The following is a 7,353-nucleotide window of genomic DNA, read 5'->3' on the forward strand; positions in this document are numbered from 1 at the left end:
TTAACTAAGTATGCTGTGTTTTTATTTGCAAAATTTGGCACTCCTACTTGCTGACCTCCAGAGCCCTCAGTTGTATAGTTAGAATAATAGTATCTTCCTTGCAGGGTTGATTGTCTATGCAAAAAATCTAAAAGAATTGTCCAAAAAAAATCTTCTTCGAACTAATAAATAATACAGCACAGTAGATCTTTAGGGCAATGAGACTATTCAATGATAAAGTAATGGTGGATACATGTTGGTATATATTTGTCAAAATCCATTAATGCCTATGTGAACAGTAAGCCCTAATGTCAACTTTGGACTTTAAAATCTATGTAATTAGTTAATAATAACATATTGATACTGATTCATCAATTGATGTATACTGCATCAATAGAAGATATAAGTAAAAGGGGAAACTTTTTGAGGAGAGGGGTATGTGGGAACTCTGTACTTTCATTTCAAGTGTTTGGGAAATCTAACAATGTCTATCAGTGATTTTAGAGCAAAAAATATTAATAGGAAGCATTTTTACCTAAAAAAAACCCCTACCACTAGATCTGCTAGAAGCAGATACATATATACAGTATATGTATCTACTGGAAATTATAAAAAAGAGAATGATGTAAACCCAAATGGGCAAAAGCAAGAAAATAATAAAGTAGGGCTGGGATTGTGGCTCAGCAGTAGAGTGCTCGCCTAGTACGGGCGGGACCCGGGTTCGATCCTCAGCACCACATAAAAATAAAGGCATTGTGCTATGTCCATCTACACCTAAAAAATAAACATATATTTAAAAAAGAAAAGAAAACAGGTCACTGTCCCCCTTACACATACACAGAAACAAATTGTCCCATGGCAAGAGCCACTATCGAAAGAACACAATGGTTAAGGGCAATAGGAGAAGCAGCTAGACTATTGGGAAGGCTTCAATGGTAATCCAGAGAGAGATGCTGGAGGTACACTAGGTGATAGCAAGTGTAGGTGATAGGTGAGGAGGGAGAGAAAAATTGTTGAAGTCTTCATATAAAGACCACCAAGTAAAACTGTTACTCATAAAAAGGAGCTGAATTTGTTAAATTTGTAGAGCAAAGAAATGATATGTCTCCAAAGGAGGCATTAGGAAAGGATACTTGGAGTTTTAGGTGCCTGAGTTAGTTATAGGGGGGGTTTGGCAGGGAATTTGTAAACTAAGTGGATTACTTCAACTTGTTTTTAGAACACATGGATCTGTGCAAAATTAATATATGCACTTGTTTTGGAAGGTGTGCACTTAATGCCTTTGCATTAAGCTGAGTTTGATTCACACATTGTGGTTTGGTGCAGTTAAGCTTCTTTGTGAGTGAGGGAATGATTGCTTTGTAAATAGTGGTTTCTGTTCCAGTTCTAAACTAGACGATTTGAAATGAATTTTGGAAGTAAAATTAACAAGATATGTTAGGGAGATTGAAATTAGAAGTTGAGAGACCGAAAGGAATCAGGGAAGACTTTAAAATTTGGGACTTATCCAAATGTATAAATTGGGATGTCATTTACTGAGATGCAGATAACCATATAGGAAAGCTTGAGGCAAAAAGAAAAAAAAGAGAAGAGTTACATGTTATACCTACTCAAGTGTGAGGTGCTTGTTAGTCTTCTAAGAATTGATACCATATGTAAGGCAGCTGGATAAAGCAGTTCAATGGTGTTATTTGGGTCTGAGATAAAAGTTTGAGAGTCACATATATATGGATGACATCAAGCCATGGGACTGGGTGAGGTTACCTGAAAGTGTGCCTGAAGTAAAGAAGGGGCTCACCCACTCATTCATTCAACACTGTATCTTAAGTGTCTTTTGTGCAAATCTGAGCACTGAAGAAATACCTGAAAAGTTACTAAAGCCCTGGGAGTAAATCTATTTGAGGGTGGGCCTTTGAACATTTTGACGACCGAGGGAAGATTTACCACTGTCTTGTTTCTCATTTCTTAGTTTTTCTATATAAAGAAATTATTTTTCTTATTTACTATTTTTTTAATATTTATTTTTTAGGTGTAGATGGACACAATACAATGTCTTTATTTTTATGTGGTGCTGAGGATCGAACCTGGGTCCCGCCTGTGCTAGGCGAGCACTCTACCGCTGAGCCACAATCCCAGCCCTCTTATTTACTAATTTGAATTCCAGATTTTTGGAACCTGAGGGTACTTCTTAAATCATATTGTACAGCTCTTTTATTTTATAAATGGAAAAACTAAGCACAAATCATATAGCTAAATAACATTAAGGGTGAGAGTTTAGTGATCCTAACTCCTATTCTAAGGCCCCTTTCACCAAAAATGTTATCATTTTTGTCTTTAGTAATTTATCTTTTCTTCTTTCTCTTGAAATTATTAGTATCTTATATCTCTTATAGATGGAGGTTTAAAGGCATGTTGCAAAGATAATTGCATTCAGTAGCTAAATTGTGCATGAGCATAAAAAGGATCATATCAAATCACACATAATCAGAGGGCAGGCCTAGGAGCAAGCTTTACTAGTAATTTCGGAAATACAGTCAGTCAACAGGAACAGGCAAGCTGGGAGAGGTCTGAGATACCAAGGGCAGCTCCCAGGTCTGTCCTTCCTTATAAGACATATACATGCTCTCTATAATGAAACATTTCCATTTTATAGTCACATGTGAATAGCTTATGTGACATTTTTCTGGAAGCCATGCTTCTTAAGTCCATAGAGTTACCATAACCCACCCTAGGGTGGGGATATCCTGAAAAATGCATTCCATAGAAAAGGACTTTCCTCCTAGCAAATAATATAGTATATTTGCCAAGGTCCAGTTATCAAATGTTTACAGTATTGGATCACTTACCTTCCTTCTTTCTTTTTTTCTGTCTTTCTTTCTGAGCCCCCACTTCTATCCATTAATGACAGAAAAATGGATCACAGACCAGCTGCCTCTCCTGGCCAGTATTACATAGTGAATAAAAAATGATTTCCACTGTTGGTAGGATTGTAAATTAATACAACCACTGGAAATCAGTATGGAGGTTCCTCAAAAGACTAAGCATGAAACCAACAAATAACCCAGCTATACTACTCCTTGGTATTTATCCTGAAGAATTAAAGTCATCTTATATAGTGATGTATGCATGCCCATGTTTATAGCAGTACAATTCACAACAGCAAACTATGGAATCAGCCTAGGGGTCCATCAATGGATGAATAGATAAAAGAAAATGAGGTACATATTCAAAATGGAATTTTGTTCAGCCGTAAAGAAAAATGAAATTATGGCATTTTCAGGAAAATGGATGGAACTAGAGGCCATCATGTTAAACAAAATAAGTCAAACTCAGAGGTTCAGGGTCATACGTTTTCTCTCATGTGCAAAAACTAGAAAGGAAAAAGGAAAAGGAAGGCAAGGTGGATCTCCTAAAAACCAGACAGAGACCAGTAGAGGAAAGGGATGAAGGGATGGGAAAGGGGGAAGGAGGAGGAACGTGCTGGGGAGTGATATTGGGCAAGTCACATTGTGTACATGTACAAATATGTAACAAAAAAATCCTATCAATATGTACAACTATCATGCACAAGTAAAAAATGTTGAAAAAGAAGTGAACAGGCCCCATTTATATATATAACTCCCATAAAATTGCCAGATCACTATAGGAAAGAGGAAAAAACCTTAAGTCTGTAGTTTTCCATATTTAACTATAGTCAAAATGAACGAGACATGACAGTGTTAGAAATTTGGATCTAGAGCATATTTAATTATACTGTGTAAAAATGCTATCCATAATTGGTTTCTTTGGGCCAAATAAGTAACAGAGACCCTCAGGCAAACAGTCATTTCCCAAGTCCATTTATTTTATTCTGCTTTGGTTTCCATAAAAATGTACTAATAAGAATGTCCTTCAACCAAAAGCATTTTTAACAGTTATTTACTTTTTTTTTTTTTTTGGCCTGGAACACTTCCACTTATTGATAGGAGCTTATGGCAAACCAAGTACCAATTACTTTTACATTTACCTCTGACTTCTATTCTTATGCATTAGAATCTTTTCTCTATAGAACTATTGATATGATCTTTTAAAAATCAAATGAGATTCTATCGTTTTCCTCAATAAAATGCTTTACTGATTTCATGTTTCACTTGGAATAAAGTGAAACTCTTTACGATGCCTGTTAGGTCCTTCAAAATCTGGCATCTTCATATCTTCCTACCTCAAATCTAATACCTTTCCCATCCTCTTTCTTTCTGTAATGTGAGCATTTTATGCTTTTAGATTCCTCAGTGCCTTTGCACCACCTGTACCAACTGCCTAGCACTCTCTGATCCTCCTCCCCATTCATCTAAGTGATGGCTGTCTCTTTTATTGGTTATCTCTTAGTGAGAGATACCATGAGCATGCAATCTGATAGTTTCCCTCTTAACCACAACTGTCAGTCTCCATCACTTAAATTTTTGGTAGCATTTATAATCATCTAATAATATCTTGATTATTTATTTACCTTGTCTACCTCATTTATCTAGTATTTCTTCAGTGTTGAGAGTAATGATTTGCACTGGCCTCTGTGAGCCAATATACTCCCTCCAACCAACTCTATTCCTAGGTCATTCTGTACTTCCCTTATGACCCTTAACAGGGCCAACCTTGTTTTAGAGTTATCTTTTCATTAAATTTTAGCTTCTGGAGGACCAGGAATGTGTTTTAATTATGTTTTCTTCATTGTATCTTACATATAGAAGGTTCTCAGTAAATGTTTCTAGAACTGAATATATGCCCAGGAGAGCTCAAGAAATAGTGTGGGATTTCATGCATGGATATTTTGCTCACTAAAGGAAAATCTCAGGTTCTCAGCAGAGCTATATTTTTATTACATTCTGGCTGGGTAGAGAGGAGGAGAAATAATTTCAGGAAACATTAGTGCCATATGAGATGCTATAAGAAAAGCTTGAAAGTGATGACAATTATAGTTTTGAATCCAATGATAGCTGTAAGAGAACGCTGTGAGTAATTTTGGAATGTTTGGACCACCCCAATGTGTATTGAGTAGAGAAGGATTAAAGGATTTTAAAGTTTTATAAAGAGCTTTTCTGCTGAGGCAGCAGTGGTTTGAATTTGAGCTGTACCTTTGGCATGTTAAGCATGACCTATTTGTCCTTTTCACTGTAGTTGTGGGAAAAGGTAGAAGATTTTTCAGGAATTCATTACTTGTAAAGAACAAAATCTTCAGAAAGTTAATGGAAGGAAAAAGCGATAGAAGGAAAGAGGCATGATAAATAGCACAGCTCAGTAGGCTGAAAAGAAAGATAAAGCAGATCATCAAGGTCTAAGAGTTAGGGCAGCCTGCAGAAATATGAAAGAGACTAGGACTTCCTGCTATTCTAAATGAATGGCTACTGGTTTCATTAACTAAGGTATTTTGCAACTCAGAAAACCATCATGAGCATAAAGGTCTTCCACTCTATGACATGGAGGCCAGGCTTCCAAATATGGTTGGCCATCAGCTTCATCTGAAAAAAAATTATAAAAACACAGGTTCTTGCAATTTCACAGAAAAACAAACAAAATATTTCAAATCTCTCTTTATAGGAGATGAATACAAATGCCTAAAAAACACATGTAAAATTGTTTGACCTCATTGGGAATTCAGGAAATACACATCAAAGCACTGGTGGGTTTTTGTTTTTGTTTTGGTTTTGGTTTAGCATATTAGAAAAAACATAAAAAATTGGGAATATTAAATGCTGTGGGGGACATACTCTGGTATGCTATTAGTGAGTATGTAAATTAGTAAAGCTCATTTTGTATATAACAATCTGTTGGTATCTACTACATTTTATAATGCACATACTCTTTAACCCAGCATTTCCATTTCAGTGTTATCTTCAAGTTATTCTTATACATGATAATGAAGATGCCAGCAGAATGAAATTTTACACTAGTAAGTTAAGAAAAACTTTCACTATGGAAAAAATTACAAACATGGTAAGTAAACAACATAGTATAATAAAATTCCATCCACCCATCATCTAATACTATTAGTAGCAATATATAGTAAATGGTCTATGTGTCAAGCCATAGGAACCTGTTAAAAGGTAGTTAAAAGGTTCCATACTTTGAATTTTGGAATGTCATTCAGCAGTATAAAAAAGGAGAAAAGAGCTTTATAAAATATATGGGTTCCATCCATATATTTAAGCAAAAAAAAGTGAGTTACTAAGTAATGTATGTAGTGTGATACTGATGAGATGAGGAGGTTCAGAGACTATGCCTAGGAGTTAGCCCTACCACTTATAGGTTTGTAAGTTGATAAGCTATGTTCCTCCTGCCTCAGTTTCCTCATCTTTAAATACAGATGTGTGATAATATTATCTATCTCATAGGACTCTTGTGAGATATCAGTGACATACCATCTTATTTGTGCAAATACATGGATTAAAATGAGATTAAAAACTATCTATTTTTTTTTTTTTGGTTATGCTGGGGATTGAACACAGGGTCTTGTGCATGTGAGGCAAACATGCTACCAACTGAGCTATATCTGCAGCCCACTATTTCTCTATTTACAGATATGCATGTAAACACTTATGGAACAATCTGAAAGCATTAACACAACTGGTATCCAGTGATTGTATCTTGGGGACACTGGAATTAAAAGGTCAGTAAAGGAGGTCACTTATTTAATGCATATCATTTAAACCTTTTAAAATGTGAAGACATTCCTCACACTGGATAATACTTAAATAATCTAAATTAAAACACAGATTCCCAGGCTCTATCTTTGGGGATATATTATAAATATATCCAAAGAACAGACATAAATGGAAGATACAAGATTAACAGCAGAAACATAGCAGAAGCTGTAGAAATAGAAATTCTTGAGTATTAGACAGAAGTGAATGTTCAAAATATCCCAAGGAAAAGATCATTAGGCACTGGGAGATGTTACTGCTGTGAAAGTAGCATTACTTTCAGAACAATGTGACACGAAAGAAGGCCAGGATTAGATCTAAGATTTTTCATTTATTAACCATTTGTAACAAGACTACTTTACCATTCCAAGCAAGGGAAGAATGGAGATTAAATAAGAATATACATGTATAAAATAGAGTAACTAGTTGTACACAGATATGTGCACAAACATGATGCTTAGTAGAAAACCCATGTTGTGTAAACTTGTACTCAATTCTTATGACTTTTTTCAATTATTTTATTTCCCACCTCTGAGTTCAAGATCCATGAAAATATCTAAAAAATAAAAACACATAACTTGTGCTAACTAGATCAACCTGCCAGCAAGCATTGTCCTATGTGAACCTGCCAGGCAAGTAACAAAAGTAAGGACTGGAACTGGTTATTCCTGATTTATTATCACCTAGAAGAATTCAA

Source organism: Urocitellus parryii, chromosome 1 (assembly GCF_045843805.1).
Source record: "Urocitellus parryii isolate mUroPar1 chromosome 1, mUroPar1.hap1, whole genome shotgun sequence".
NCBI lineage: Eukaryota > Metazoa > Chordata > Mammalia > Rodentia > Sciuridae > Urocitellus > Urocitellus parryii.